Consider the following 17201-nt stretch of genomic DNA (forward strand, 5'->3'; position numbering starts at 1 on the left):
CCAGAGAAAGAGCGGGGAACAGAACAGGCAAACCTACAAGACACATTGCTGAGGGGAGCGGTGGGTGAGACAGGAGAGGTCTGCTGCGCCATGGGGGTTGCTCCAGGGCCGGCGGGCATTGAACCGACACTGCAGAGGTTGCGGATAGCTTCACAGCAATGCGCTCAACCACCTGCACCACCAGGGAGGACCTCCTTTTTTTTGAGGAAGACTGTTAGGAGATGTGAAAAAAATCACTTTCATAGTTATTTGACTGTCAAATTATTCTGGAGCAAACAGGCGCACACTTCATCAGAGGCTGCTTTAAATAAAAAGACAGAGTGTGGCTGAAAACATGCTGTGCAGGAAATTAGGAACTCCACTTCGGATCTAGTTTCCATGTAAACCTGGGCAATTCGTCTTCTGTCTCTGAAGTTCCTTTTAGTAACAATGGCTTTGGGAAGTGGAGAGAAATAATACATGAGAACCTATTCGGTGAAGAATAAATTGCTACACAAATGCAAGGTGTCTCATTATGCACCTGGAGAGATAGCACATCTCCTCTGAATTTGAAAGTTCAGGCCATTTTAAGTCTGACCAGACACCCAAATCCTTTCTACCTCCTTCACCAGCTGACCAAATGCAACATAGTGACAGCAGAAACAGAGTTTTTGATTAGGGAAGAAAATTATCCTGATTTTTTACCATGGGATATTTATTGTCATCAACTTTGACACCTTAATCTTCCTTTATTATTTTAAGAATTTAAATATTTTATCAGTATCTGCTTTTGTCTGATGAATTTGTTTGCAACTGGCTGAGCGTTTTAATTGACAATTCTTTCTCAACAGCGAATGCATTGTAAGCCCATTATTTCTTGGCTTTTATGCTGAGTAGTTTGACATCCATTAACATTTTTTGCTCTATTTTATTTAAGGGTTTTACCTGCATAGTTATCATTGAATAATAGAATAATCCTGCAGTTCTAGGAGCTCTGAAATGAAAGCACCATTTTAAATAAGCAGGCCCACTAAGAAAATGAATTTGAATTTATGGCTTTAGAGACCCATAACCTGTGCTATTAGACTCAATGAGCAAAGCTTCAGAGAGGCGCAGTTAAAGTCATAAATACAAAACCAGGCAGCCGTGGCTGTTGCGCAAAACTCCAGCAAGGAAACCAGAATCTGGAAACTCCACACGCTTTCATTCCTTCCTCTCTTTGTCGCTGTCTCTCTTAAAGAAACCAGTGAAATGTAAACTTGCACTCCTGCATTCATTGCAGCACTATTTACAATAGCCAAACTATGGAAACAACCTAAGTGTGCAAGGACAGATGAGTGGGTTAGGAAGATGTGGTACAGATACACAATAGAAACTACTCAGCAATCAAAAAATAATAATAATGCCATCTTCTGCAACATGGGTGGAGCTGGAGGACATGATCCTAAGTGAAATAAGTCAGAAGGGAAAAGACAAATACTGGATGATGCACTTTCATGTGGACTATAGAGAAACCAAAGGTCAGATAAAGCCAAACTAAAAAAATAACCCTTGAGGGCCTCCCTGTTGGCGCAGGTGGTTGAGCTTGAGCGGTTGAGCACAGCACTGTGAAGCTGTCTGCAGGCTCTGCAGTGCCAGTTTGATCCCCGCCGGCCTCAGGGCAACCCACATAGCACAGCAGACCTGTCCTGCCGCGCCCGCTGCTCCCCTCAGCAGTGCATATCGTCAGTCTGTCTGTTCTGTTCCCCACTCTGGCTCTGGTGAATCGGTGAATCCTCTCACCCTCTTGCACATCTGGCCTGTGCCCCAGCTCTTGTATAAATTAAAAAAATAATAATAATAACCCTTGAAAGCTGACTATAGAACTGAGGCAACCAGAGAACAGGGAGTGGGGGAGAGGATGTGGTGAGTACAGAGCGGGGAGGGAGGACCTGGTCTGTTGAGGAGGGAGAGCTATGAGACTATGGGTCCTTTGGTGATGGGTGAGCTATGGCAGCAACACCTGATAGGGTCCTATAATTCAAAAATACAACAGTGTAAACCAGCAATACCTCAACCAAAAAAAAAAAAAAAAAAAAAAAGAATGAGAGTAGATATGCATGACTTCCAAACTCATAGTATTGTATTGCAAATATTTTCATGAAGTTTATTATTTTATTTTTGCCCTGTTTATGCTGTTATTGGGATAAAACCCTCCCTGGGTCTGTTTATCCACAAAAGCATACACTATCCTTGAGAGGATGTTGGTACTGAGAACACCATGGCAGAGATAGGACACCCTCTGGAGCAAAGAGTAGGTCTATTTATTGTCCGTTATTAAAATTCATGTTCCTTAAGGTCAGGGTACCTCTCACTGCTTTTGCAGTAAACACCTGAAATTTTTCACATCACTATGTGGAAAATTGGGCTCCAGAAACCGACATGAGATTATGTGGATTCTGCAGATTTAAGTCTAATTTCTAATGGTCTCTTACCCTCCTAAATTATGTAAATATAATGATAAATTTTTTATCTAGTATTATGTTTTCATTTGAATACTTAACATACTGTATTTTTATACACTGTGGAAGATAAAGGTCTTAGTTTTTCTCTTCCACTTAATGAGATTGATTTATTAATTTACATAAATCACTTTATTAAATTAAAAGCTTATCCTTATGTTTTTGCATATCCACACATACCTGAATCTATTTTGGGATAATGTAAGGTTTCAGCAGTCCACTTACTTATACTCCTACGAAAACAGGATAATTTTTAGATTATAGCAGTTTTCTATATTGCTGATTTTTCCTAAGGTATGATCATCTTCACTATTTTTATTTGAAATTTCTTAGCTTCTTACAAACATTTATCCTACTGTATGAATTATTTATTTATTTAAAGATTTATTTATGCATACAAGAACTGGGGTATAGGCCAGAGGTATGGGGTGTGAGAGGATCCACCAGAGACAGAGTGGGGAACAGAACAGGCAGACTGACTGAAATACACTGCTGAGGGGAGCAGTCGGGCAAGAGAAGAGAGGTCTGCTGTGCCATGTGGGTAGCTCCCTGGACAGGGATCGAACTTATGCTTAGTGGCTGTGAATAGTTTCATAGGTTGCGTCTTATATCCTTGCACCACCAGGGAGGCCCTGTACGAATTATTTAAAGTAATTTAAATTTACTCATAAAAGAAATCTATTGAAATGGGGAGCTGAATTACATTAATTTCTGTAATATGTTTGGAGTGATTCCTAGTAACATTAGATAGTTTTACCCAGGCATTTGCCACTTGGATTTTAAGTGCTTTTATTTCATAATTTCCTTATCATATAAATTATTTTATATTTATAGGTATTTATTTTTTCTTTGAATCAGGATATATGTGTGTGTATGGGTGTGGGTGTGTATATATATATGTGTGAATATATATATATATAGACATACACACAGACCCACACACTTTTTTCCTCACACTTAGTTGACCCATTTTGTTGAGGAAACCTTCTGAGAATTTCATTTGCTGTCACAGGTACTGAAGGTAAAGCCTTCAAAACATCAGCAACAAACACAAAACAAGCTATCAGTCACTATAGGAGTTAACAGAAACATTTCCCTCTCAAAATAATCTTTACTAAGTATTTCAAGTTTATACAAAAGTTACTAGCTTATATATACAGGTATTTATTCAGTCATTTTTATCAATGCGGTATTTAGCCTACGAGTTTTACACAAAGACTTTTGAGGTTTTAGAGGTAATTACATATCAATAAATTTTGAAATATTTTTAACAATTTATATTCGTTTTTCAAGGGTTTATAAAAACATTTTGCTGGACTACATTAGGTATAATTGTCAATTATGTGCTATGAATAAGTGCTAGGCTCTGTGTTATTCATGATTTTATTGACAGTGCTTTTAAGTGTTCCTTTTAAAATATGTTACAGTAGGTATTTACATAACTTTAGTATATTTAAGGAATTTTGTTCTTTCGTTGTTTTTATGAAAAATGTATGAAAATTTGTCAGTGGTTATAGTTACATCATTAATATATACTTACGTTTATCAGTGGCACCTTATGACACAATAATTAAAATTTTTTGACATAACATTTTGTACATGATTTCATCACGTTCACCTGTGCTTATATTCCTGAAGTAAGTTTGACTAGTTCACAGATAATTCTTTGCATACAGGCATGTCGGATTCAGTAACATTTTATTTGGATTTCCACATCAATATTCATAATTAAAATTTACCTTTTCATCCAAGGGTACTATTTCTATAAAGTTTTAAAATGTTCATCATAAAGTGTTAAATTTATGGTGGTTTCTTAAAATGAATTAGGAAGCTGCTTCTTATTTAAATAACACACAAATGACATTAAAATATTTTGTTAGAATTTAGCTACGATATCTTAGACTCATACTTTCAAAATTTCAGATTTCTATCGATAAACTACCTTTCCGTTAACTCCATTGGTGACTGACAGCTTGTTTTGTGTTTGTTGCTGATGGTTTGAAGGTTTCACCTTCAATACCTGTGACAGCAAATGAAAATCTCAGAAGGTTTCCTCAACAAAATGGGTCAACTAAGTGTGAGGAAAGAAAAAAGCCCCACCAGAAATCTGCTCATTGCTCTCCTCCTTGGATATGGTAACAGCTGGAATAGCAGACTCAACAACCAAACCTCTCAAATTACTGGACAGGAATTTAGAAAACCTAAATAAGGGACCAAGAACAAGACAAATTATAATAAAGAAAAAATCAAAATCAACAACTAACTATAAAACAGAGACACACTACAGGGTGGGGTTGGGAAGGAGAGGCGGGATTAGGGCCAAAATAAGGGGGGTAGGAATTATATGGGGACTATAAGCAAAATGAAAATGCATACATTGTGCAAACATGAAAAATGATGTAAGAATTCTATAAAATAAAATATTAAAAAAACAAAACCAAACCAAAACAAAACAAAAAGATTTGAATCCCAACTATGCTGCTTAGAAATCTTTTTTTTTTTTTTAATAGAGGCATGTTTGTTTATTTATTTATTTATTTGTTTGTTTGTTTTTGTTTATACATGCACTGGGTACAGTCAGAAGTGCGGGAGGGTGAGAGAATTCACCAGAGCCAGAGCGGGGAGCAGAGCAGGCAGAAGGACCGAAGTACACTGCTGAGAGGAGCAGCGGGCGGCAGGAGAGGTCTGCGCGCCATGTGGGACCCTCCTCCGGTGGCCGGGGAGCAGCCGGGGATCGAACCGGCGCCGTAGAGGCTGCGGGCAGCTTCGCAACCCAGCGCTCAACCGCTGCGCCACCAGGGAGGCCCCCAACTATGCTGCTTAAAGGCAGTGTAACCTCATGCAAATTCATGACCCCTCTGAATCTGTATTTCTTAGAATATTAATAAGTAATAATAATAATAATAATAAGCTACCTTATAAGATTGCCCTTCATAATAAATGTGTCTTGCACAGTGAGTGCTTAGCAAAAAAAAAAAAAAAAAAAAATGCCGAAGACAAATAAGAAGGCTTATTGGGGCCTCCCTGGTGGCACAGCGGTTGAGCGCTGGGCTGTGAAGCTGCTGGCAGCCTCTGCAGTGCAGGTTCCATCCCCGGCTGCCAGGTGAGGGTCCCACAAGGAGCAACAGACCTCTCCTGCAGCGCCTGCTGCTCCCCTCAGCAGTGTACTTCATCAGTCTGCCTGTTCTGCTCCCTGCTCTGGCTCTGGTGGATTCTCTCACCCTCCCACACTCTGACTGTACCCAGTGTTTCTATAAATAAATAAATAAATCTTAAAAAAAAAAAAAGAAGGCGGCAGCTTAGGCTTATTGGTATCTTCTCAGGTCCTCCTTTGCAGGAGAGACTCGGGAAAGTAAAATGGCCCTATCCTATTTGCTTTGTCCCCTAATCTGTTTTCCCAAGCTAGACTCCCTTTTAATGGGTACAATATTTTTTGGCAAGCATCAAAATAACATTTTGATAGTGATTTGATTTTATTTTTAAATGAAATTATGGTTTTTACAGAGAGAAGCTTTGTCTACCGCACTGTGTATGATTTAGGGGTACAGGTTCACATCACTCAGGTGTTATCACCACACCACACCTACCACTAAGACACCCCCAGTACTCCACCAGAGCCCACTGGGTCCCCTCCTCACTTGCCATAGTGTTTTCTGTGCTCCTAAATATAGGTCTCTAAATTACTGCAGTAAGTATCTTCCCTCTGCCCTCTATTCCTCATCCCAGTTAACTTTTCCTCTTTCATTTCTGTCTCCAGTGGCTTTTTTATCAGCCAGCTGAAGCTTGTCTTCTAATGTCAGTCATTTCCTCCATCACTAGGTTTATAATTGTGTCTTTCCTTCTTTAGCCAAACTATTTTCCCAATTCCCCCTTCAGTTACACCCCCACATTAGAAATGGGCTTCTTTTTATTATTCTCTTACTGTTGCTTTGAGTCACCAGAATCACCCCCGAAGAGCACACTAACTCAGCAGTGGCCCCTTCCCAAAATGATTTAATTGCTTCTGAAGCAATCTTCAAATCCCTCCCGACATCAGCCATGTCAAAATTAAATCTGTTGTTTCACAAAGTGAACCATATGGAGCACATTGTACCACTAGGAGATGAGATGCAAAACTAAATGACAAAGATGGTGTCATCAAGCTTAGAAATTCAATTAAGTCACATCAAAGACGGTCAGAGAGACAGTTTGTACTCTGTGTTCTCCTTCATTTCAGTACAACACAGAAGAAAACACAAGTACACATTTCAGGAGAAAAGGGTCTTTGCATTTTGATCTGTAGATAAGGAAATAGTTTGCTCAGGCTGACATGCAACAGTCTAGTGGAATTAACTCCTAAATTGACATAAATTGCTATACCCATTCTCCAGAGTAGAAGCTGAGGCATTTTTTAAACTGATTTTTAATACAAGAGAGACCAACAACCCATTTTGTATTTTATCTCCCAAACCTAAAAGCAAGAAAATTATAGATCCTCATGGGAACATGACATATTTCCCACAAAACAAAATACTTCATTAAGCTTGAAAAAAGGTTAGTTGATGTGAGTATAACTAAGTACGTTTCTAAGGAAACGTCTGCTTTTTCACTATATCTGGGTTTTTCCTCTGATCACTTTGCCCTTTTGCATTTGAACTGTACTTCCTGTACTTGGAACATGTGCCAGAGTTACTGTGTACCAAATATTCAATGAGTTCTCCCACACATCCCAGCTTCCTATGTATTTGGTTGGTTGATGTGACTTGATTTGGCAAATAGGCTGTGAAGTCAAGTGTCACTGCTGAGTGAATTACAGGTGCCTCTTCTACCCTTCTCTTCCTGTGCTGTGAACACCTAAGAGGCCACAGGTTGAGACCACAGCATCACAAGATTGAGAGAGCTGTGTTCTGGGCGACCAGATGGAAGAGATCCTCTGCCAACCCGATAGCAGACTACATGAGAGTTACAAACAAAACTTTGGGCCTCCCCAGTGGCACAGCAGGTTGAGCGCTGCACTGGGAAGCTGTCCACAGCCTCTGCAGCACAGTGTTCGATTCCCGGCTGGCCAGAGAGATACCCACATGGCCAGAGATATACCCACATGGCGCAGCAGACCTTTCCTGACTTGCCTGCTGCTCCCCTCAGCAGTATCTTTGGTCCGTCTGCCTGTTCTGTTCCCCACTCTGTCTCTGGTGAATCCTCTCACCCTCCTGCACGTCTGTCCTGTACTCCAGTTCTTGTATGCATGAATAAATAAATCTTAAAAAAAATTAACCTTTGTTAGCTAAGTGTCTGAGACTTGAAGCTTTATCAACTGTAGGAGACAGCAACGAGCAAGTGATATGAACCTAAGACTGTGATTGATTCAGTTTGGAGCCTTAGGTATAAAGGAAAAGAACAATGTTAAAGGTTTTTTTTTATTTTTTAAAAAAAGCAAAACTTGCTTCCCTATCCTTATAAGCACACCAAACATACAATTAGGTACTTGGTTTAAATATAAAAGAGAAAGTGAGTGACTATCTGATAATATCAGAAGCTTTCACAAAGATCAAGAATTCTTTTGGGTGATGTGAAGAAAACAAATAGTAAACAATGTCCAATTTAAGCATAACAAGAGATTTTCATGACCCCCAAAAGCAGAAAAATATATATGGCCCATTCGACTATGGCTGTGTACAAATACTCATTCTCTTCTGCCCAAGGGAGAGGACAGAAGGGAACCACAGTAGTTGAAGCAGTTAGGCGGTCTTTGAACGTGCTCTACTTTTCATTTTACATCCTGTACGCCAGGTCAGTGTGCTTTGCTTTGACTATTTTCCTCTTCCAACCAGTTGGGTAATCTTACGCCTCATGCCCAGCCTGCTTTTAGTCCCCAGTTTCCCCATGGAAGGTTCTGAGTATTATAGTGGGGTCCGATACTAAATAATGTTCCAGAAAATGAATGGTGATTGAATTTTAACCTCAATGTAGACGAAAAAAGGAAAAGAAGATTATGGAAATGCAAACTCAGTGATGCTACAGGCAAGCTACAATGTAAAGAATCAGGTGTATTGAACAGTTAAGCTCTTCCAACTATCCTGGAATCTGTTTGTCCAGAAAAAAAGAGAAAGAAAAATACGTGTATACTTGCACTCTACACGTATGGTTTAGAGCCTTTCTATTGAATAATCGATGTTCATTTATAGAATGGCTTGCGTTCCAGAGTAATTATTTTGTTCTCTTTGGCTCTGTTATAATGAAGGTAATGAATTTTTGTCTTCATTTTTGGGCTAGAGTTCCATTAAAACATTTACTAAAATTAGGGGATTTTTAAACCATGAAAGCTTAATTGCATTAATTATCTTCTCTCACCCTCCAATGTTTTCTAATGAAACTAAATAATGGATGTAATAGTGAAGCAAAGGACAAGCTGGATTTGCATATTGTATAAACACACTCGGGAGAGGGATGGTGCTATTTTTTTTTTGGAATGAGAGTTGGGTTAATCATGTGTTGATGAGAGAGTCCGATTCCTTGGGGCAGAGAGAGGTGAAGAGGGATGACTTTGAAAAGATATCCTGCATGTCCTTTGCTCTTAGGTGGGAGAAAAGGAGACAAGAACATTTTCAAAAGAATATTCATGCTTACAAGGAAGTTAATTGTGAAACAAGCCGATTTTCCACTGCCCCTCAGGTGGCATACGAGTGCTTACTTTCCTGAGAGCAAATTTCGATAAATAGAGACTATCCTTTTCAGGTTTTAGCAAATAAAATATCCTGAACCTGATTCATGATATAAACATACAAAGGAATGAAGATTTGCAGGAGGCACCTCTCATATAACAGTGTCGGTAAACACCGTATGATTTTAGTCATGTGTGCTAGAGGAAACAACTAATGAACCAAATGAAACAAAAATAAACTTTTAGATTGGGAGGCCAATTAGGGTTATCAGAATGGAAGGAGAGTGAGCTCATGGAAGGGACAATGGTATGGTGAAGAGCAGAACTGGACATCTAAATAGTGAGCTTCACACATATACACACTCTGAGACCAATACACTCAACCAGGCTCTGCTCCCCAAGTTGGATCCAGAGAGGCCACTACTGATCGGGTTGTTATGCACTCTAAGCACTGGAAACTATGCCTCCAGGTGATTACAAAGCTATCCTTCACCTCTCATCCTTGCTCACTTCCCCACCCAACTCCTACCATCCCTCAACATATACGGCTGAGTCTGTAGATACTCCCAACTGTGAAGGAGGCAGCACAATGTTTCTAAACAATTAGTGGATGAAGAATCTGTGAATAAAGAAATTCCCTAATTCTTCTGGAATTTCTTTTTATGTATGACTGTTTTCATTCAATATAACAGAGATGACAAGGCCATGGGTAAGAAAGAAAAATTGCATCCTAATAGATCAGAATATACAACAGGAAACTCTGACATATTTTTAGAATTTCAGTGGAAGCTATCTATATAACTGTGCTCCCTGAGCCCAACTGGTATATTTGAGAAGGAAAACTTTCCATCATACAGGGTAAAAGAGGACAATTTTTGGCAACATTCTAATCTTCCTTTGTTTGAGAATGAGAGAGAGAAAAAAATTACATATGACCTGTGAAAAATATAGGGAAATAAGGCAAAGATTCAGAAGACAAAGAATGCTTTTGATAATAATTTTGAGCTGGAATCAGAAGAAAACTTGCAGGAACTGTTTGACATCTTCAATAAAGTTCAAGCAACATGAACACTCAAATAAAAGGAGACTGTTATAATAGCTACTTGATAAAAAAAAAAAAGTCCAAAAAATGAGATAAGGATGGATTGCTGGGGGTGGTGGGGATTTCATAGTCAAATTGAAGTGTATGTTGGAGACCATAGCAAGAAGAGATGGATCTAAAGAGATATAAGTTAGTGCAGTATATGAAAAACTCAAGCATCTTCTCAGAACTCAGAAAACAGGCATAATGAAAATGATGCAAGAGGGGCCTCCCTGGTGGTGCAAGGGGTTAAGACTCAACCTATGAAGAAATCCTCAGTCACTGCAGCATTAGTTCAATTCCCAGCTAGGGAGGTGACCCACATGGCGCAGCAGATCTCTCCTGTCTAGCCTGCTGCTCATCTCAGCAGTGTATTTCGGTCAGTCTGCCTGTTCTGCTCCCCACTGTCTCTGGTGAATCCTCTCACCCCCCACATCTCTGGCCTGTACCCCAGCTCTTGTATGAATAAATAAGTAAATCTTAAAAGAAAAAGAAAATGATTTAGAGATGACTGATGTAGTAGGTGGAAAACAGAGAACAAATGTGAGTAAGTGGTTTTCTTAACAGTGAGAACAAAAGAATCAGAACAAAGTCATCAGAGATAAAACACTCCAAATATTTTATAAGCAAATGAAATTGCTTTGTGTTCTGTACATGATATATTAAATGGATCGACTGCTCAGTTTTTGAACTATTAAAAAAAGAGAATTCTGGTGTTTTAAAATCCAATAAAAAGTAGTCTGTACATATTAGATTAGAAAAAAAGCTCACCTGTACTGGGTGAGCTCCAGACATTTGCACTATATAATAACATACAGACAGATGAGGAGGAAACACAATTATTTATGAGAAGTCTGAGGTCCAATCTTTAAATTAATTTTGTGAAAGCTTATTCCATAAATTAAGGCGGAAATATGTTCTTAGATATGTGAGTGATCAGATTATTTAGTATTTGTTTCTTTTTTTTTCTTTCTTTTTTTTTTTTTTTGTGGAACCCTTGCCGGCTACCAGGGAACGAACCAGCGCTGCAGAGGCTGCCGGCAGCCTCGCAGCCCAGTGCTCAACCACTGCGCCACCAGGGGAGGCCTAGATATTTAGTATTTGTACATGAAGCTGAATGAAGTAAAAAGCCAACTGACCCAGACAAAAAAGCCCAATCGAGAATTCCAAATTGCCTGTCACCTCACTGTTGGAAGCAGTAAAACCAATTTTATTCATTTTTAAAGATTTATTCATTTATGAATACAAGGACTGGGGTACTGGCCAGAGGTGCGGGGGTGAGAGTTAAACCAGTTTTAAAAGACATGACACTAAATTATTTTTGTATCTGCTAGGAGTACTAAATAGACTGTAAAACAACAACAACTACTACTACCTTTGAAAATCAATAATGGCTATTTTTTTCTTTCAAAAGCCCCCTCCTGCTTCCAGGAACAATTGGATTAATCCAGCGCCTGCTGAGATCTTATGAAAACTTAGAATCCTTCTCAACACAGTTTTCATTACCATTTAGTAGAACTGATCTTTAAGATAAAACTATGTGACACTACAGGGTTAAAGAACAGGGCTTCTTAAGTTAGAGAAAATAATTCAATGGGAAATCTTTGTTAAAAACTCTAACAAATGAGATCATATAAAAAATAGAAGATCTGAAAATGCTTTCGGGAGTCTGATTTATAGTGCATTATTCCCCATTGTGAATACAGTCATGCCTCCTCGTGAAGACCACATAAAAGCCCTTTTTCTATAAATAGGATGCTATAAGGCTGCAATACATATAGAAAGACTGGAAAACAATATGCAAATTTGAAAAGATTATGGATGATTACCAATGACTTTAGCTTTTCTTGATGCAATTTTTATAATTTAAAAAGGAAATACTGTATGATTTAAGACAGAACATTAATTTTAATACTTTTCATAGCACTAATTTAGAATTAAATTTAATAGAATAACTTAGAGTAAATAGGATTGATGACATGCTCTGACCCTATTTCCAATTCAGACTGCATCATTTATTCTCTATTCAATGGAACCCCACATTGTAATAATTTACTCCAGTGAGCCATCCTGTATTTCAACCTAAATAATAAAAAATCTAGCCAGATCATAGATTCTCAGTGAGATATAAAGCTTCTGGGATTCTCACAATTTCTGCAACATTATTTTTCTTTGGGATATCAGTGCAAGTCTTAAAAGTATTTAACAAAAGGAAAAATATTAAAATTGTATCAGTAACTGAATAAAGACAATTCATTAAAACATTTTTTTGCCAACTCAGATTCTAATGGCCTTGAAACCATTTATCTTACAGATCTGTCTACTGTAAAAATGGAATTTCAAGTAGACAGTTTAAATAAAAAAGAAACAAAACAAAACCCACAGCCTTTCACGGGAAGGTGAAACTGGAGAGGAAGATAAGAAGTGATTATGTCATCCAGGAATGGACATGGCTTTGGAGAATTTTTTTTAATTATTTTATATATTTTTGCATCATTTTTATATCATTTTTCATTGTTGTACAATGTATGCATTTTCATCTTGGTTATAGTCCCCGTGAAATTCCCACCACCCATTCACCCGTGAACCATCACCATGGTCCCTTCTGCTCTCCCCACCCCTGTTTTGATCCTACTCCCTTCTCCCCCGCTGTAGTACGTCTTTGATTTATAGTTGCCTGTTGAACAAAGAGCTGATGAGACTTAACAAAAGCAAAGTAAATAACCCAGTCAAAAAATGGCCAGAAGAGCTAAAGAGAATTCACCTTTTCTTTTCTTTTATTTAATATATTTTGTTTTATCTAATTCTTACATCATTTTTCATTTTTGCACAGTGTATGCATTTTCATCTTGGTTATAATCCCCATACAATTCCACCCCCCTTATTCAGACCCTAATCCCTCCACATGATGGAATATTACTCAGCAATCAAAAAAGATAAACTCATGCAATTTGCAGCAACCTGGATGGAGCTGAAAGGGATCATGCTCAGTGAAATAATCCAGAAAGAAAAAAGAATTCACCTTTTCTAATTATACAAAATTCAGGCAACCAACTCAGCCTCAATTTTCTCTCAAATCACTGTTAAAGCTTTTAAAGCATAATTGACAAATTTAAACTTGATTTAGAAAATTATTGTAAGGCTAATAAATGTGACCATGGTGTTCATTATCGGCATGGCAAATCTCAGTGTCATTTACCATTATGTGAAGAGACTGAATAAGAAATTTACAATAAGGATACCACTGCTTCTTGGATTTTACCATTATCAATTTCCGTCAGAAACCTTTCATAATTCTGCTTCAGAAATAAATTTAAGGGCCTCCCCTGGTGGCACAGCAGTTGAGCGCTGGGTTGCAAAGCTGCCCATAGCCTCTGTAGCTCTGGTTCGATCCCCGGCTGCCGGGTGAGGATCCCGCATGGCGCGCAGACCTCTCCTGCCGCCCGCTGCTTCCCTCAGCAGTGTACTTCGTCAGTCTGTCTGTTCTGCTCTCCCCTTTGGCTCTGGTGAATTCTTTCACCCTCCAGCGCTTCTTATTGTACCCAGTGCTTGTGTAAATAAATAACTCTTCAAAAAAATTAGAAATTTAAATATTGATATATCTTTAGTATTTTTTAAAAAACAAATGACTCAGCCATCTCAAAAGAAATGCAACCACTTAGTTCTAAGTCAAACTTGTTAACGTCTATTGTGGCTGAGCCAGTTTTTCCCTGCAGTCTATTGTTGAAACCGTCTGTTGTATCTGTCTAACATGCCTGGCCTTCAATCCAAGCAAAAAGACAAAAGATCTTGTCATGTGTTTCAAGTGCAACCCCACCTGAAACTAAAGCAGGATGAAGGCAAGCCCAGTTCTCCTGGTGTCTCCACTCCTGTGTGTAGCTAAAATGGAACTTATTTCTCTGTCCCATCTTCCCCTAGATTGTACATGGATTCAAAGATCCAACTGCTTCATGTTTCTTGTAACACCACAAAGTAATTAGACCTTCTCCAGTAGTTGAAACGGAGCAAAATAAGGTTATTTTGGTTTTTTTAAAAGTGTACATTATGCATATGACCACCTATGTGTGCATATGTGTGTGGCATATAGGCATGAATATGTGTATATGTTACCCCTATATTTTCATCTTCTTTTTTTAAAAAAATATTTATTTTTGCATACAAGAGCTGGGGTACAGGCCAGAGATGCAGGAGGGTGAGAGTGAGTGGGGAACAGAACAGAACAGGCAGATTGACTGCAATACAGGCAAATTGACTGCAATACAGGCAGATTGACTGCAATACACTGCTGAGGGGAGCAGCAGGTGAGACAGGAGAGGTCTGCTGTGCCATGTGGGTAGCTCCCTGGCTGGGGCTCAAAGTCCTGTTGCACTGGCTGCGGATTGTGTCATAGTGTTGTGCTTAACCCCTGCGCCACCAGGGAGGCCCCTTATATCTTCATCTTCTAAATGAAATATATTTTCAGCTGCAAAGTCATCTACTCGGTGAAGCTGGTGACTCTCTTGTATGAGAGGCTTCCTCATAAATGCCTGGGCCACCCAGTCAACCTGTGCTCAAAGTCACTCACTGGTCTGTCTGAGATGGCTGTTCCTTCTTGGATAGTTAGCTCTGGAGCTTGTGGGACAGAGTAGGCATGTCGCAAGCCAGTGACAGACTCAGATTTAGAGAAGTCACCTTTTCTAATTATACACAATTCCGACAATCAACCCACCCTAACTTTTTGTAACCAGTCTTTGGCTTCCTGGCACCTTGGCCCTCCCTGGAGGTCACACCCCCATGCAATGGACTCCCTCTCAGGCCTTTACACACCTCATCTCATCCTGACAGTGAACAGTTACAGCCCACTGCTCAGCACCACTGAGGAAAAGTGGGCAACTGACTGGCTCTCCTCCTTAGAAAGGAATCACACTGTCACAGACCTCAGTGTTCCCGGAGCCTCCCTGCTTCTTGCAGACATGGACTTGAGGTCGCTGCTCCCTGGGAAGCGTTCCCGGCTGCAGAGGGGAGCCCCCTCTCTCTCCTGTGGGCTGGGCCGCTGCTACAGTGCTGAGCTGCACAACTCAGATTCGTCTACTCTCTTTTTTCCCCATCTGCTTTTTTCTGTAATGAAGTATCTTTTCATAATATCGCTCATAGTATTAAAAATACATCCCTTTCAGCTGTTTTAAGGAACTGGGGAAAAGCACACGTAGGTCAGTCAACCATCCACCCAACTACTTTCTTTTCACAACTTTTCAAGTCATCAAGAAAATTATTTTCTGGAAGATGATTACTTTTCCCTAGACTGAAAGCCAAATGTGTCGAACATACCTCTTATGATATAAACATGTAAGGACTAGCAAGACAAGGAAGTTTTTATTTTTTTCCCCCTGTGTTCTCTATTAAGCTATCACATCTGTGCTTCAAACCTATTCGCTTTCTGTGGTTCTGTGGATAGGACTGCAAAGCATGCCGGTCCCGGCTGGCTCACTGCTGGGCTCTGCCAGAAGAGGGCACTAGAGAGACAGCAGACACTCCAGGAGAGAGAGGTGATACTGTCCTTCTGGTCCTTTCCAGTCTGTTTGCATCCCTGTTACTCTCAACACCACCCAACCAAGACTCACCTGGTGTGGTGGTTCTAGTGCGACCTTGATTCCACTTTTTTTGGAATCCCAATTCCAAAAAAATTTTGTTTTTCCCCCAATACTAGCTGAGCCAGCACTACCGTGGCCCTGCACAGGCCCCAGTGGCCTGTGACAGGGCTACCTCCTCAAAGGTTAGGTGACCAGGGGGAGGGAGCACCCTGAGGCCCTGCTGAGGTACCAATATACCCCCTTAGATGTCTGGTCCACGTTTCTAACTTTTAATAATCCTAACCTCTTTTTCCTCTGAACCCAAGGGAATTCCTGTGAAAATTTAGTTGTTCTTTTTAGATGTTCAGCTCCTGACTGACAAGCCCTCATCCTCAATCCTCTTGTTCCAAGGGCTGCTCAGTCTCCAGCTCTTCAATGGTCGCTAAATTACATCCTTCCTTATGCTCCCAGTTCCCTGTAAGTGCTCATAGAGATATCTGTCTTACTGTCAAGATGACATTCTATGTATGAATTCATTTCACCACATTGAAAAACACCATACTATTTATTGAAAGATTTTTAAATATGATTGAAAGAAAATAGACAAGGGTCCCCTCTCTCATAATTTCAAAGCAGGCAGCTCAAGATGACTTTGAAAGGGTAAACAAAAGAATTTCCACAGTTGATTTGAAACCCCAAAGCACTAGAATCCTTGCTGTACATGTTAAAAAATGTATCAATTCCAGTAGACTGACCATGGGCTACTGCCCTACCCAAGCCCAGGACCTTGCCTGGTAGTGCTGGCACCCTTATGCCTGACTGCCGACTAGCAAGGTGATACGGAGCAAGTGTGTAAGAAATGGACTCACTCTGCCAAGACAATCAGACAGTAATTTCACCCCCAGGATGGGGCTGCTAAGCCAACCTTTGAGAGGACCCTAAATAATAATAGGGCATCCATTCAGCCTGGACACAGAAATTGCTTTAAGACTGAGCAAGTGAAGGTGAGTTTATGTCTGTTCCATAAGAAAATAACTAGGTGATATATCCTGAAAGAATACTTCAGTAAGAACTTTATCTTTAAAAATGTTCCTCCTTTCTAACCAAGAACCATAGTTTTTGTTACCAGGAAAAAAGTAAAAAAATTATTTAACCTAAGATTCATTTAAGGTTTTAGAAGACAACTCTACAGAAAACGTCACTGCCAGCATTATTTTTTGTTTTTTTGTTTTTTTTTTTTGTCTGCTCAAAATTTTACTGCTTATCAAATTTCCACTGATTGAACTGACTTATTTATGACATTTTTAATCAGTAATTACATATTTTTTTCTTTCTCCATTTTGTATGATGAACTTTTTTTTTTTAATTAATAACTTTTATTTTTATATTCCCCATACAATTGCAATCCCCCCATTCTGACCCCAACTTAAATACATGTTACAATGTCTTTA

General features: G+C 39.3%; 1 protein-coding gene across 1 annotated transcript in view; it reads right to left on the reverse strand.

The window, feature by feature from the left end:
- The window catches only part of KCNN2 (potassium calcium-activated channel subfamily N member 2), a 330773-nt gene that overhangs the window by 215048 nt on the left and 98524 nt on the right, over positions 1-17201 (reverse strand). The gene's annotated exons all lie outside the window — the stretch shown is intronic.

This window comes from Talpa occidentalis, unplaced genomic scaffold (genome assembly GCF_014898055.3).
Source record: "Talpa occidentalis isolate TD23 unplaced genomic scaffold, MPIMG_talOcc4v2.1 talOcc4.13, whole genome shotgun sequence".
Lineage (NCBI taxonomy): Eukaryota > Metazoa > Chordata > Mammalia > Eulipotyphla > Talpidae > Talpa > Talpa occidentalis.